Source organism: Varanus komodoensis, unplaced genomic scaffold (assembly GCF_004798865.1).
Source record: "Varanus komodoensis strain SLA01 unplaced genomic scaffold, ASM479886v1 scaffold1, whole genome shotgun sequence".
In the NCBI taxonomy this organism is placed as follows: Eukaryota; Metazoa; Chordata; class Lepidosauria; order Squamata; family Varanidae; genus Varanus; species Varanus komodoensis.
This window is the reverse complement of record NW_025335268.1, coordinates 108,182,533-108,198,328: the sequence shown is the minus strand read 5'-3', so window position 1 is coordinate 108,198,328 and position 15,796 is coordinate 108,182,533. Positions and strand designations below refer to the sequence as shown.

Below are 15,796 nucleotides of genomic sequence, written 5' to 3'. Positions count from 1 at the left end.
AACACATGTAAAACGGGCATTGACCAGAAACAGAACATTCTTTCCGTCTTCAGTCATGGTTAGTAGCAGTTCAACCTTATGATCTACTTAACTGTAAGGGTGAGTGAGAACTAATACCTGTGTTCAGCCGGTTGATGCGTGTGTGTGTGTGTGTGTGTGGACTCATATACATGTACACTGGCCTGGTTCACACATTATGGCAACTGAGATTTTCTTTCTAGACCCTGGGTGACTGAATAAACCAGAATGATAGTTCCAGAAGCTCAATGGATCCCATTTGGTTCCTCCTGCCAGTTGGAGCAGCTAAGCAAGCTGCTCTTTAGCAAGACATCACATTCTGGAGCCTTGGCTCGTCTCTCCTCAAACTGTCATTGGGACCCAGGATTAAACCTTGATGATGACTGGACCAGGACACACACACACACACACACACACAGAAGAAGACCAGGGAAGAAAGAGAGAAATGTGTGTGTGTTGCAGCTTGCCAATGCATTTGTGCAATCAATGCTACTTATCCAACTGGCCTGGTTTCCCCCATTGCTCCATTTTGTACGTTTGATAGCACAACAACCTATCACAAAAACACCATCAGTCTGCAGTTCTTTCCTCTTCCTACTGCAGCAACTTCCCATTGTGAAGTGAAGTAGAAAGGAAGAAAGTTAGGTGATGGTATTCAGCCAGTAATAATGCCACGGAAGCGATAATGCAGCCACAGCAGGCCAGAGAGGCAGTAAACAAGCGGGCTGCAACGGTGGAGAGGGGCAGCAGCTCCAAGGACCTCGTAGGTGCCCGTCGTGCCCACCCTTGATGCTGGCCCTGACCATAGTGATGAAAGATCATGTACATGTATTATTCTGTGCTTCTTATGAATAAGAGCCATAAAAATCCTCTTTGGGTTTCAAAATTAACTGCACACTTGAGCCAACGTATGTCCAACAATCCTATTCAGACACTCCGCAGAAATTATGCATGAAGCAGGTGCAGGGCAGCCCATTTTGCTCCACCTGGTCTTTGTTGTGTGCTGAGGCGCAGAGGGAGATTCTAAGCCCTTTCAGCTGAATACACATGCAGGTCTATGATTAGGAGCATTGATAAAGCAGGGCTCCCAATTGTGGGGGAACTCCTACCAGCCTTCAGCAGAAAGGGCTTAGAATCTCCCATCAGAACTTTCAAAAGGTCAGGAAGGAGCCAGTGGCGAGGTTTGGCAGCCCAGCCATCTCTTCATGTAATAGTTCCACATGGCTTGGAATGACATCTGATTAGGGTTGATGTCTGTCAACTCTGGAAAGAACAAAACAGAACTCTGAAAGAAGAAAATAGATTCTGAACAGAATTTCAGAAAGTCCCAACAGTTTATTTTCATGGTGAAGTTCCCTATTTCAGTTAGAATTTTCCTCTGTGCACAGAGTTATATGCTCTCTCTTTGACTTCTGCAGCAAGATACATTGTACAGAGTAAACAGTTTTCTAGCTGATCAAAGAAGTTTACCTTCATGCATTCTGGGGTTCTTTAAAAACCAAAGCTCAGTAAAATAATTAATAGAAAAAAGTCATGCCATAACGTCATGCAAGCTTTCTAAAGAACATGGCAATCCAGGATGAAAAACAGCAGTGGATGTTTCCATGCTGCATTCACATTGCCCTTTCCCACTGCAAGTTCATGAGAGACACTGTTGGAGCTTTATTTTTCAAAATTATTTGGGATCTAATCTCTCACTTTTCCTCCTTCTGAGCCGATCTGTACATATTTAGCATTTGTCTATCAGCATGAGTCAAGTCTCGTTAGAGCACTATCATTCTCTCTTTCAAGCACAAAAAGACATATATGGATGGACTTCATCCCACAAGCTGATACTGCAGACCATTTTAACAGATGGTTAATTTAAACAGAGACAATTCCCCCTCTCTTTAGAAAGCTCATTTACACAGTCTCATAGAAGACTTAGAGGGAGCACCCATTTATACAGTAGACAAGAACAACTGTCTCTCTTAGACAAGAATGGAATGGCAACAGGAAACTCCTGATTCCCACCAGATACAATTAAGTCCCGTGCCACCTAGTGATTAAACAATATAATGACATTATCCAAACACACAGCTATTGCATGACTATGAATACAAACTTAGGCCAGACAATGCACTTCAAGCAGTGCAATTGGCTTGCAGATATTTTATGGGTTCAAAGAGAGTTCCCCATGCATGCAACACCCCAACATTACTCATTCTTTTCACGTTTTCCTGAAGTCCAGTTTATGGGTCAGACACTTATGAAACTACAAGCACTGACTCTCATTTTCAAAGTTGCTAGATTTGTTCAGAGCTAATGAATTAGAACAACCACACAACCGTTTTAATGCTTTGGAAAGTCATTATCCAGTAAAGCACATCTGCAAGATAAATGAGGGCAACATTCCAATACAATACTAATATGAACGGGCTTAGACACAATTAAATCCATGCCTATGTTGCTGCTAACTAGGATGCTGTTGTTATTTAGAACAAGCCTATTTAAAAGGGATAATAGAATAAATGATGGCTCAGATTTGTGGCATTTTTTCAGCACATGTTAGAGAGGGGTGGTTGGGGGTTTAGTTACATGAGAAGTTGCTGCAGTGGGAAACTTTCTTCTTCTATAAATAGTCTGATTTCTTAGTATGATTTTAATGAACTTTAGCTGCTTCTCAAAAAAGGAGCAATCATTGCAAGTACATTCACCCGCAGTTCATGACTGTATGCTTGACACTGGCAAGAAAGAATGCACTTGTGTTTGACCACATGGTCTACCCATGCTGCAGTCCTAAACAGCCTTACACTGAATTAAATCTCACTGATTGCAGGGGGCTTACTTCAGAGTAGGTATGGCTGGGAACCTGTCTTCCCTCTACAACACGCCTCTAACATTCTACCCATAGATCACATTTATATGGTACCCAAGAAGAAAGTTTTCTGGGCAGCTTACATAAATCAAACACAGAATGATACATAAAAATCTAACAATAAAAATAGATTCAAGACTCTTTGCAGCACTGAAGATCTTTAATTATTTTAATTTCCTGGAAATATATTTTTACAAACCCTTAAAATACTAAAGAGTCATTGGAAAAATAAAAATGAATAAAAAGAACATTTCCTAGTACTTGAAATGACTAAGCCATGAAGACCTCAACCACACAAGGACCAAAAGCAGCATGCTGGAGAGCAAGGGCTTAGAAACCTCTGCCCTGGATGCAAGCTTTATAGGCCGGGGTGGTGGCTTTGTGTTCAGCATGGAGAATTCTTCTGAATTATAAAAGTTATTAAGGCAAGTGGAGGGAACAGATGAAGAATACTCACACCAGGTCTGGCCCTCTTCCAACTTGCCTCTTTGGTCCGGTTCTCTATGAATGGACTACTCAGCAGTGCTGGCAGTTTCTATCAGCCCCTGAAAATGACACTAATTGGAAGGTGACTGAGGAGAAGGCAGAGGGCCAGGCCTGGCCCTGCTTTGCGGAACAATACCAGAAGCTTCAGTGGCAAGAAGAGTTCCTGACGGGCCATCCAACATTCTGGATGCTTGCTGGGTGGCCTGGCAAAAGATTCCAATCCACATCCCTAATTTCATTTTGCTTCTGCTCCCTGTATGGTAGCCACATCATCAAACAAGAGAGCAAAAGGGGGCACTTACTGGCATCACCTTTTGCATATGCATATATATATATATATATATATATATATGTATGTATGTATGTATGTATGTATGTATGTATAGGTGTACTTGGCTCTGGTGTTGGCTGGCCTTTGCCAGGATACAGTATTTCACAGTAGGGTCTCTCTTTGATCTCCTTATGAGAAGACACAATACACCTAGATGGCCGAAATAGACAGTCTAAGCATTTTGCCGGGCACGCAAACCACAAACATGGTCTTTGCTGCTTCACTCCTTCCATCCTCAATAGGATGCCCATAATCTTCTGAGTTTGGACAGTTACAGGCAGCCACACTGGATGGCACTGCCTGTTAATTGAACTCAGAATTTTACTTTTTCCTGCTCCTCCCCGCTAGTTAGATTTGTAGCCCTACCCAATATTTTTGCATGGTAGAACATAACATTAATCACCTGGTTTCGAAGTTTATAGAATGAACTGAAGGCAGGAGAACTTCTGTGTACGTGATAGCAGTTGTTTGTGGCTTTATGAACTATCTCCAAATGTGGGCAAACAAAGAGAAAATATTTCATTGTGTAGCTATGGTACCAAGATTCTGGAAGCTTCAGGTTTGTAAGTGACCCATAGATGTGTCTTATCAGTTAAAACAGTACAAAACAAAAGCCTTTATCTCACTGCCAATGTTATTCATTTGTTGATTTACAAGATACACTGCTCTCTGATGTGCAAACTCTTGTTAATTGCAAATCCACATATCTAATTCCACAAGTTCATCATTTTTTACCAGAAGAAAAGGGCGGTGGCAGCAGGGGTGAGGCGGGGGAAGAAGAGTTCTCGGTACAAAAAAATCTTAGAATCTGAAATATACATAATATTTCTTGGAAAAAATAGCTGTGGTTCATATTAATCATCACCATTTAGTTCTGTAACTATTTTTATTGCTAACTGGATGCCAAGAGAGCCCCAGGGCATGCTATGAAGGCACATGCAGCAACCATGTGGAAGCTTAGCAGATGGGTCTGGCCAAAGCTTGGATGGAAGACAACTGGATGTGCTGTTTCAGGTTCCATGGAACAAAGGTGGGGTATAAATAGAGTTAGAAATAAATAAAGCTTGTGCTGTGCAGTTCAATCAGCCAAGCTCTATCTAAACACTATTCTCAATACAACTGTTCTTTCTCTCCATCCCACCAAAAAGTAAACTTAAGGCAGAGATGCCTCGCATCCATGCAGGCACACGGCAGAATTCCACAGGCAGCTCAGCCATGGAAAACAGGATCCACGGCAGTTCCAATTGAAAGGATACTGCATGAAGAGAGATGCAAATACAAATGGTGATTCAGGCCATAATCAACTGGTAGAAAGAATACCCCAGTTATGTGCTCTACTGCCCTGGGGACAAAGGTACTGCTGGACTACAAGGGCTGGTCCTCCAATGCAACCCTACTTCCTGGAGGCAGAAGCAGCCTTCTGCACAGTGTGGGGTGGGAGCGCTAACACTGCTTGGTAGCTGATTCACAAGGGAGCTCTGGGCTCCAGAGCTGACATGTATCCTAAGGCCCCAGGGTGCCATGAAAAGTTCCCTCCTTTGTGGTATGTAGGAAAACGTGCCTATATCGGAGCTATACAGCTTTCCGTTCCACATCCATATTTCCACTGGCAGGGGGAGAAATACGCATATTGGCATGAGAGCAGATCACAGCCAAGCTTTTTATGGGTTTTGAAGAGGAGGGTCATAATGAGAATGGCACAATAGAGACTTCGAAGTTAAAGTCAGGAAAGGCTCCTATGATACAAGGTTTTTCAAGATTCCAGGATCCCAAGACACATTCATATGTTTATGATTTTTGGTGCTAGAATCCTTGATCGTGATGCTATGCTTCACTACCACTGCACAAGAGAACACCAGCGGTCTATCACACTTCAGTCTGTCTCAGTGTCTTGGAAAGTTCTGCCATATTCATAGAAACATAGAACAGTTGGGTGGGACGGGTCCAAGAAGGTCACTGAGTCCAATCCCTGCTGGTGCAGGATGCCAGTTATACCATCTCACTCAGATAACTGTCTATATGCGCCTCGGATGTCTCTAGTGTGGAAGAGCACACAACCTCTCTTGGCAGGTTTATTTTATTTATTTATTCAATCAGATAAATTTGCCTATGTTACTCTTAGAGACATTGCTGCTGATTGGACATCTTTAGCAGGCATTAGCTGCAACACAGAATTGGCAGCTTAATGAAGCAAGCCAAACACGAAGATTTATTTCACAATCAAAGAGCTAAAGCTGGGGTGGAAACAGGCAGTTTGAAAAATCTGCCTGCTTTACAGTATTTGTCCCCCTCCCCCCTGCACCTCAGCAATAAGAAAATAAAACAAATAAAAAAAGGAAGAAACACATTTGCTTTGTCTGGACTGGTTCTAATAGTTGTAATATGGCTCATTCATAATAGAGCATAAATTGGTTTGCACATTGCAAACACGGTTTTTAAATGCGCCTGACCTTTCCAAAAGCATCAGTATTGAACTAGAGCTTTTGTTCTTTTTCCATTATAATGCAAAGCTCTCCCTTGTAACATGATACACATCATCATGGCAGTGAAGGGAAGTTTGCCTGGCAGAGAAAGACTTCTTTCCTACCCCCAGGTATACCTATAATAGGCCTGAATGAAAGCTAGTTAAGGTGGCTATTCCACTAGTTCCAATGGGGTTTTCAATCAGACTAAAAGTTGTGTTATTACAGGGTGGATAAAAATCAATGATTTAAAATAAAATAAATAAGATTTTTTATTTAAATCAGATTGTTTTAATAAAATGCTTTTTGAGGAAAAATCTATCTAAAGATAGTTTTCTACTTACGATACATTATAGTCCAAATGTATTTATCATGAAATAAGGATTAGTTTTTCATTATGTAGATGAGACTGTATATTCATGCAATGTTTCAATGTTTTGGTAAATGAATTCCATTAATCCATTCAAAATACCATGTTCTTTCAGAGGTTTCGGTAAGATTATTGGGCATGTTTTCTATCTAGAAGATAATATCACAGATGCTTGGTTTTACAGTACTCCAAACTGTGAATCTGTGCCTGCACAGATTACAAAATGTTATAAAATACCTAAACAGATTTCAGAAAACAGCCTTAATCCTATTGTTCCTTTGCAAATCTATGTACACAGAATCAACCCCATGCCTCTTAAGTGTCAAGTTGCAAAACATTCAATGAATAGAAGAAGATTGTTGGGAGTGGAATAGATGTACACAAGAAGCTAGGTGTGAGGAGGGAAGGAAAGTGTAAAAATGAAAATAAAATGCTTTGAGCAGAAAACTCCTCAAGTCTTTGGATCATTGTGTGTGTCTAGCCTGAGGTTTATCATATTATTTTTTCCCTGGAGGAGAAAACCTGTAATGGCAGCAGGTCATGAAAAAAAGAACATTTTAATGAAGTTCCTCTACCTACAAATAAGGCAGGCATGTGTTTAATACCATGATTTAGTCTTACTGACTAGTGATTTAAATCAAATCCACCCTGCACCCAAAATGCATAAAAAGGAGCTAAACTAATCTATATGTATAAATGCAATATATGTATAAATGAAATAATTACTATACTTTAAATTTAAACAAATAGATCTCAGCTGTGTCCTGCTCAGTCTCCAGTCCAGGGTCTAGTGCTTGATGGGCAGCTTCAAGATCCTTACTCTTGCTTCTGATGGCTATCATTAAACCAGACAGTCCTTCAAACAGAGAACACTTCAAATATAGGATTGTCCCTGGCAACCTTTCAAATAGAGGGCTCTTCTCTTTAAAGTAGAAGCCTAACTGTGTCATGTGTCTAGTTTTGGACGTTTGACATTCTGCCTTCATAAATGGTAGAAGTGGATAAAAGTGTCAAAAGATACTTCTTGGCCTTGAGATTCATTAATATATATATAAAAGAGTCTCTTCAGATCCTAAGACTTCGTAGAAAATGCTGTCTGTGTATAGGGCTGTCCTGTCTAAATCCATTTTAAAGAAGAAACATATGAAGGGAGCATGGGGGCCTGGAAAATGTCCATCAAATGTTAGCACACAAGTCACCTGGTCCCAGTCTTCCCCACTATAGAACTGTATGTCTGTTTTAATAAAATCACCACCACCACCACCACCACTTCTAAGTTTGCACTTCTATGAGTAAATCAGCACAAGCACATTTCATGCACATCACGGTTCTCTTTTCTGATGATGTCTATCCTGAATTTTAGCTATGCTTCAGCTGGCACCCCAGTCAAAGTCAGGGTTCATTATGAGGTTGAGCAGGGCCTAGAGCAGACTGTCACTAAGATGCCACAGTCTCCCAACTCCCGCCTAGCTGAATCCAAATCTTTCCAAATTCTTCTGGACCTTTTTAGCTCTTGATCAGCACCAGTGCGTTTCATGTTCATTCTGTTCTGTGCTGGCTCTGTTTGACATTGCTTTTTGTTTTTATTGTTCCTTTTGTATCTTTTTGTTTGTGATTTTAAATCACAAATAGTTTTGACTACTGTTGTTCATGTGTACACAGAAAAGCATTATATAAAATTGCAAATAAATAACAAATATCATACTGCACCAGCTCTAAAAACTTATCTATATGGAACAGAAAAGAGAAAACCAAGAAATGGAAATGATGTTGCATGGAAACATTTGGAACTAATCTCAATTTTTCCTACTCATGCTAGATTTTGGCCCAACTCTGGCATAAACGATGGAATTGATTATCTTTATGGAAAGTCTGGATTGTAATAAAGAACCAGGTTTGCCTCTAGCCTTTCTTTACACCTTGCAAAATGCCAAACAAAACCTTTACTTTCATAGTTTCCAAAATTGGTTCCTGCCTGTCCTTACTGGCAAGTAAATCAAAAATTGTTTTTCATTTCAAGAAGGTCCAGATAACTGTTTTCACACATGTATTTTTGCATGCTAGATTCTTAGCAAACATTAGTAATACAGACAACATGGAAAAGACCGCTTTCAAAAGGATTCGTAATTGTTTTAGACAAGCAATTCTTATTTATCTATTTGTCAAAAACTCTGAGCTTCCACACAATTTTGTTATCACTTAAGGTAATCTCAGTATTTAATCTAGTAGTTAGCCAAATCACAACTTTTTTCTACTTTTGGGGGAATAATAATAATAAAAATGCTTCAAAGAAGCAAGTTGAAGGAATAACCATGACATCATCTGAGCAATTTGGATGGTGCACAGTATTACATTAAGGTATTTTAGTTGGATTGGGCAGAGGGTCTTCCCTTTTCCCATCTCAAGGTACAATAAAAAGGGACATCTATAAGAACTTAAGGAGAGACGTGCTGAATCAAATCAAGGGTACGCAGGCCAACATGATGTTTCCAGAGTGGCAGGCTAGAAGGCTATCCGAAGCCCACCTGTTCCTCATCTTTGGAACAACCTCCCTGCTGCCGCCTGCCTGGCACCAAATTTGCCATCCTTTTTGCCAACCCTCTTTGGGGAGGCCTTTGAAGATCTCCCTGGGTCATTCAGGAGCCTGGCGCAATTATCAGGTGCCTTTCTTTTAATCTTGGCTGGATCATTTTATTGTATTTTAATACTATATTATACTATTTCAAATTATTTTTAAATTCTTGTGAATGTTGTTTCATCTAGTGCATTTGATCGTTTTTATACTTTGCTGCAAACCATCCAGAGAGCTTCAGCTACTGGCAATAAATAAATGCACAAATCCTCATTATTAACTGTACTTGGTTCAGTGAAAGATAAGCCAAGCAAAATAGGAAGCAATGTCACAGGGACCCACAACATACTTTGAGTTGCCAAGCATAATACTTTGGGGAAGGAGAAAGACTGCTTATTACCAGTCTATACTTCCTTGCAGAATTGCATGAGAATCTCATGAGGGTTTGAGATAAGGCAGCAGCCAAACTGAGAGGTGACCCAGAAAGAGAGGAAGCTACCAGGGATGTGATCCCTTTTGCTTGTAAAAAAAAGCCCCTGTTTTGTTTGCGACTGAGGCAAACCTCCTCGTTTTTGCCATATTGCACCTGGGCTTGAACATCACATTCTGGTCTTTGGCCCACTCCTGATGGATATTTCTGAACTTAAGTCAGGTGCAGTTGAGCCCCTTCCTCTTCTTCTCTGCTCCTCCCACCTCACCAGAGAGGCTACTTCATATTTTATAGGTGACTGACCGAATTAAAGAGCATTATTATCACACTCGAACCTGCACCCCTTGTTTCCCCTCAGCTTTTCAGAAGAGCAATACTTAAGTGGGCTGCAGCCTGCTATACTCAAACGTGACACTTAGAAGGAAGGTGACTATTTGTTCTTTTTTACAGAGGGTAGTTCTCTATTTGAAGGGCTGCCAGAGGACCAGCCTTTCTTGCAGGCATCCTCTATCTGAAGGGCTGCCCTGTCCAGTTCTGGCTCACAGCAGGGAATGCTTAGAGCTGGCACATGGGACATCTAGACACAGCCTCTGTACTATGTTGAGCAGAAGCACATGTAAGATTCCTTTTCCCTAAATCTGCACCAGAGGCAAATATGCAGACATCTTCTTGGTGTTGCATATCCTCCTTTTCAGCAATGCACAAATCAACCATTTGCTCAGGCACACCCAGTCGCTTCTGCTGGGATCAAGGAAGTTGCTGTGGCTGGCCGAGAGCCAGGCAAGCGCCTGACTGGATAGTAGTAAGTGAAGCTGCTCTGGACAAGTCCGCCTGCCCTGGCCCATCTTACCCAAAGCATCTGCGCTTGGTGAGCAGGTGGCAGGCAGGGCGACAGGACCACACCGGCCTTCCCACTACCCAAGCTCCACACATGAAACAAAAGACTGTGTCTGGACTTGCACTGCCTCTGGCTGAATGTGCAAAGGCAGAGACCAGCAGGCACAATCCTGCTCTCCCACACCAGTTTGCCCTCACTAACCTGGGCACGATTGTGAAAAGCAATAAAAGTAAAATCAAACCAAACCAACAGCCTGCGTTTACTTTCCTTAAGGCCTGAAAATGTGCCAAATGTAAAGGGTGATCTTCCCCTAGAGATGAAGAATGGCCCATCTAAGCCATCACACTCATGCCAATAAGCTACTGGGGCATGCAAAATAATAGCATTTGCTGGGCAAGACCATACACAATTACAGTAGCACAATCTGTTTTTCCTCAGCTCTGTGAAGACAAACAACAGCTGGGCTAGAATATTTAAACTGTGAGACACTAGATTTTGAACAGTGTCCAGCCTGAATAAATGATATTAGTTTAATTTACAAGGAGAGGCATGCCTGGCAGGCCAAATGCTTTTCTGCATGTCATTTTCTTTAACGCTGCAACTACATTCCTTTCAATTTAAGACTATATGAGAGTTGGAAAGCAAGCATTCAAATGCAATGTTCTTTAAACCCATGGAAGGAACACCTTTCCTTGTGAAAGTTTGGAATCCTCTCAATGAATCCAACAAAACTACTGAATCCAACAGTATGAGGCAAAACAATGGACCTTTTGCCAAAGTACACATTAGAAACATATGCAATGGCAGCCTAATACCCTTTCGGGATCAGATGAGCTTCTTCAGTGAAGTGTGAGTGCAGTGGAGTGCTAACTTTGAAATCTCCAGGTAAGATTCATGTCCTGAGGGATGGGGGGCTGACAAGCTGGAACCTCACAGAGGCCCAGGGACACAGGGCCAGAATAGAGGGAGTAGGCAGCCTGCACCACCTTTCATCTCTAGCCTGCTTCTCAGGCATAAGCAGGGCCAGTACAACACAATTCCACAGACACCCATTTCTGCCAGACACCCTGGAAGGATCCAGTGCTCAGCGTTGCCAAAAGCATTCTGAGAAGTCCATGAGAGGAGATACACAGGATTGCTACATGGTTCCTTTGAAATAGCTTTCATCTAGCTCTCACTTTGGAATAGACTAGGCTACTGCTAATTGCTACTATTCAGTGTTCATTGTATTTGCAATGTTACAGTTTTCATTTTTAAATTATGAACCTCTCTGAGTAGTTTCTGAGGAGAGGTAAGATATAGATTACTGTAACAATAAAAATGAGCAGGCAGACTTCTTCACGATTTGCTGAAATGCATCAAAGCTAGGGCAGTTGCTAATTATAGAATTCCTTTCGTGCAAGATCTCCCTACCCAAGCGTTCTCTGGGCGTAGACAGAACCCCACAGCAGGAAATGAACAGTTAAAGCCTTGTCATAATTTTACTCAAATCGATACTTTTGCTGTCATCAGATCAACCTTTGCATCCTGTAAAAAGGGCTAGGAGAGGTCACTATTCTTTAGCCAGTCAGCTCAAATCATTGAAGGAGAGATTCAGCAAATGAGTAGGGTTCAGAGAGCAAGAAATAACAATGCTGCATGCCAAGAGCTAGAAGAAGGAGATCCAGAAGACCATGCTGGTGGAAGTGCTTGGGGTGGGAGAGTCATTATGGTGGAAAAAATCTATAAGCAGCCGGGAGAGGGGGCTGATCAGAGCTGGACTGCTCCTGTAAGCTGACACAGACTGGCAGCAACTCTCCAGATATTCAGGTGGGATTCTTTCATTGACCCACCTGGAGATGGCAGAGATCACACCTGGGACCTTCTGCATGCAAAGCAGGTGCTCTGTTGTTGCATAAGCACCCCTCCCACTACATACATACATGAGGAACACAGAACTGGTTAAGTTTCTGGAAGCAATATCAGTTCCACAAGCTCAAGCAGCAAATGATGGGCAAATGCCCAGTGATCGCAAGGGGAATGGTCTCTATTGGCTAGATGTTGTGTTCAGAAAACAAAGTGGAGAATTAAAAAGAAGCTAAAAATAAGACCCTACTCACTCGCCAGTAAGTGATTTCATGTAAGACAGACATTTACTGACCACTTCCATCCTCTTTCAGGGGCAGGTCAGATCTTACAGTTCAGATATGCAGTGGTACACATTTGATGGTCATGGAGCAGGAAATCTGAACAAAGCCATGATAAGTGAAGCAAGATAGTGATTGGGTATAAGCAACAAAACCCACTGTAGCTTATACAGGGTTTGCCTGGGTGACCTGTCTTGGGGTAGTTTATTCTTGATTTTCTTTGTGGGAGATGGGATATCCCTAATGGACAGCCCATTTTAAAAGGATCTCTCTGAGCAGGGGAACAAACAAAATCAGAGGTGGTTCCTCCTCATAAGAATGGAGTGCTAACTGTGACATATATCAGGCTGGTGTGAGAGTAAGAGCTCCATTTTCCAAGACAGCTTCGGAAGGGCACGTTTATATATACCTGCACCCTTTTGTGGCAATTTTTTTCACCTCTTCCAATTCCAATAGTGCCCAAACTCCAACCCAAAACCCACTTATTTATCGCAAAGTGCCAACACTACAATGAAAACTGAGGTTTTAGTTTACAAAAAAACAACTCACAGTCAGCCCAAGCAAATTTATACATATCCTTGGCAGCGCACTGACTAGCCATGTGAAAGCTCAGACAAGTCACAGCTAATGAATTGTGGCTCATAACGACATCACCTGGCACCACTACTCCTTTCTGAGCATGCGCATGGCCCCTGCGTGCACTGTTATCCAATGCTCGGCTGCTGGGGCGATGCTGGGGCGACTTAGCTCACATGCCGACAGAGAGGGCTCTGTGTTCGTGCTGTGGCACGCATGCCATAAGTTCACCACCACAGGCTTGACCCTACCCTGATGCACTCCCCTAACCCTAACACAATGCTAAAGTTCCATTGAAAAGAGGGCGATTTTTAAAAAGCCTTCCTTGAGTCACTTTTTTTGCACAGCTCAACATTTCTGCCCATTCTAAACACATTCCAACCATCAAAATCATGCCAGGACACCTCGTTTCTCTAACTCTAACCCAGTGATGGTGAACCTTTTAGAGAATGAGTGCCCAAACTGCAACCCAAAACCCATTTATTTATCACAAAGTGTCAACGCTACAATAAAAATTGAAAACTGAGGTTTTAGTTTAGAAAAAATAACTCACAGCCAGTTCAAGCAAATATATATATCCTTGGCAGTGCACTGACCAGCCATGAGAAAGCTCGGATGAGTCGCAGCTAATGAGTCGCGACTTGTGACATCATTGCCTGGGACCACATGCCCATGGCCCCTGTGTACGCTGTTATCCGATGCTCGGCTGCTGGGGTGACTTGGCTCATGTGCCGACAGAGAGGGTTGTGCGTGCCCGCTGTGGCACGCGTGCCATAGGTTTGCCACCACTGGCTTAGGCTGTCAAGATCAGCTTAAGCCCATCAAGGGACTGCCTGCCAGCTCCCGGAGATGCCACCATCTTGGGATGCTTGCGAATGTAAACAGACACTTAGGACATGTGACACCGACCCCCCCCCCCCTCCAAATCCCCTCAGAGGCCCTGCTGGAAAATGGGGAGAAATGGAGTGTGTGGCCTGTAATTTTTCTTTTTAGAAGACCTTTTTTTTTTTTTAGAATAAGGGACTATTGTGCCCCTGGGTTATACACAGTCTAAAAAGTGAGGGTAGCCAAGGGGCACATAAGTGCTTGAACCCCAGAAGATTCTGTTGCAAGGGACCCTTCCTATACACTTAAAGAGAGGATTTTGCAAGTGCTGTGTTGATTTTGACAAGTACACAGTGTGTCTTCCGGCATGTTCGTGCACAAAATCAGCAATTATTTGTGCACATAATTGCACCAAAAATACAAAAATGGGAGGGGGGACCATGGACAGCTCCTCCAACATAAGGCAAGATGCTTTGCAGGGGCACTTTAGGGCTGTCTCTGAGGACTGTGAAAGCGGCAATCTCCCCTAAAATAGTTTCAGGAATAAAAATCCATCATTGGCAAGCCCAAAATGGGGAGGGAGGGAAAGCGCAGTAGGCCCGTGGTGTCCCCTGGGATACCTGCAGGAGGCCTGAGAAGAGGCAGGAGGGGGGCACCCTGCCCACGATGCACCTGTCATCTGTGATGCACATTTCCAGTTGGGCGTGCTGCTTATCATGTCATCCAAACCACCCAATGAAGGCCTCCCAGACAAGCCCAGCACTGTTACCTTTGCCCCGCCATAGTCGTTTTGTAATGTTCGCTTTCACGTTATTGAGAAGTTCCTCTTGAACAAGCGAGTCTTGAAAACACCACACAGAGTTCCCCCTACTGCTCCGGCAGAAGCCCATCACTAACAGCACCTGGCTGTAATTTTACCATGGCTTCATGTTTCAGTCTTTAAAGAGTAAATGCCAAAGAAGATGCTCTATTTTTTGCCTATGGCTAGCTTTTTCATGGCTTGCGCAACAGATTTTCAGGCTTGATGGTGTTGCAAAACTAGAGAAGGCTCTCTTGCAGAAAGAAACTCTCCACCCAACATTTGAAACTGAATGACAGCATTGTGCTGCAGACTCCTGGGAGAAGATAAAATGGCACCGGCATATTAGGAGCATTTCTGTGCTCATATACAGCAAAATGCACTTCATTAAGATTTTCTTTCCTTAATGTCTGCCCAACCCAGCAATGTTCTAAGCCTTACCTGCAATTCAAAAGGTCTAAAAGTGTATTGGCCTCTAAAATCCTTAGGTGAATCTCTCACTCATGTTTCACTGAGCAAAATCGGAGAAAAGGCTTATATTAACAATTTGATGAGGCGTTATTTCTTTGAGAAAGTTATGAATAAGCCATTTTAATCAGTCATCATCAAAGCTTTGTGTAGAAAGAATATATAAAGATGCCATTTGTTTGCCTTGAGTCCCTTTTTTCCCTACAGGAGCTCAAAGAGACATACATATGATGCTCATCGGTAGACCTGCTGCGCTTTAAACACAGAACCATACCAGTTTTCTGGACCTTTGACAAAACTATCTTTAATCTACTGTTCCAAATGAGAGATTATCAGAGAAACTTGTCCTTATTAAATTCCTACAAACACGTACATACACACTTCACTTGGATTACTGATATTTATTTTCCTAGGACAATGATAGATGGAACAGAACAGGCCATCGTACTGTTGCCAATGGCACAGCAGAAGAAAAATTCTCAACTATGTTTAGTTAAATTAGCATTTGGCTTATAAACAGTGGGTAAAGGGTTAGAAAACAGAGCCAGAACAGATTGTGAGAAAGCCCCTGACACTTAAGTGAAATGAGCCCTAATCAAGCCAGTCTTTCCATTTTTTAGATTCCAGTGACATCCCAC

The 15,796-nt window shown here is 42.3% G+C and overlaps 1 protein-coding gene across 1 annotated transcript in view; it reads right to left on the bottom strand.

Moving 5' to 3' along the window:
- GRK5 (G protein-coupled receptor kinase 5) overlaps positions 1-15,796 on the bottom strand; it is a 197,748-nt gene that overhangs the window by 56,478 nt on the left and 125,474 nt on the right. The window lies entirely within an intron of this gene.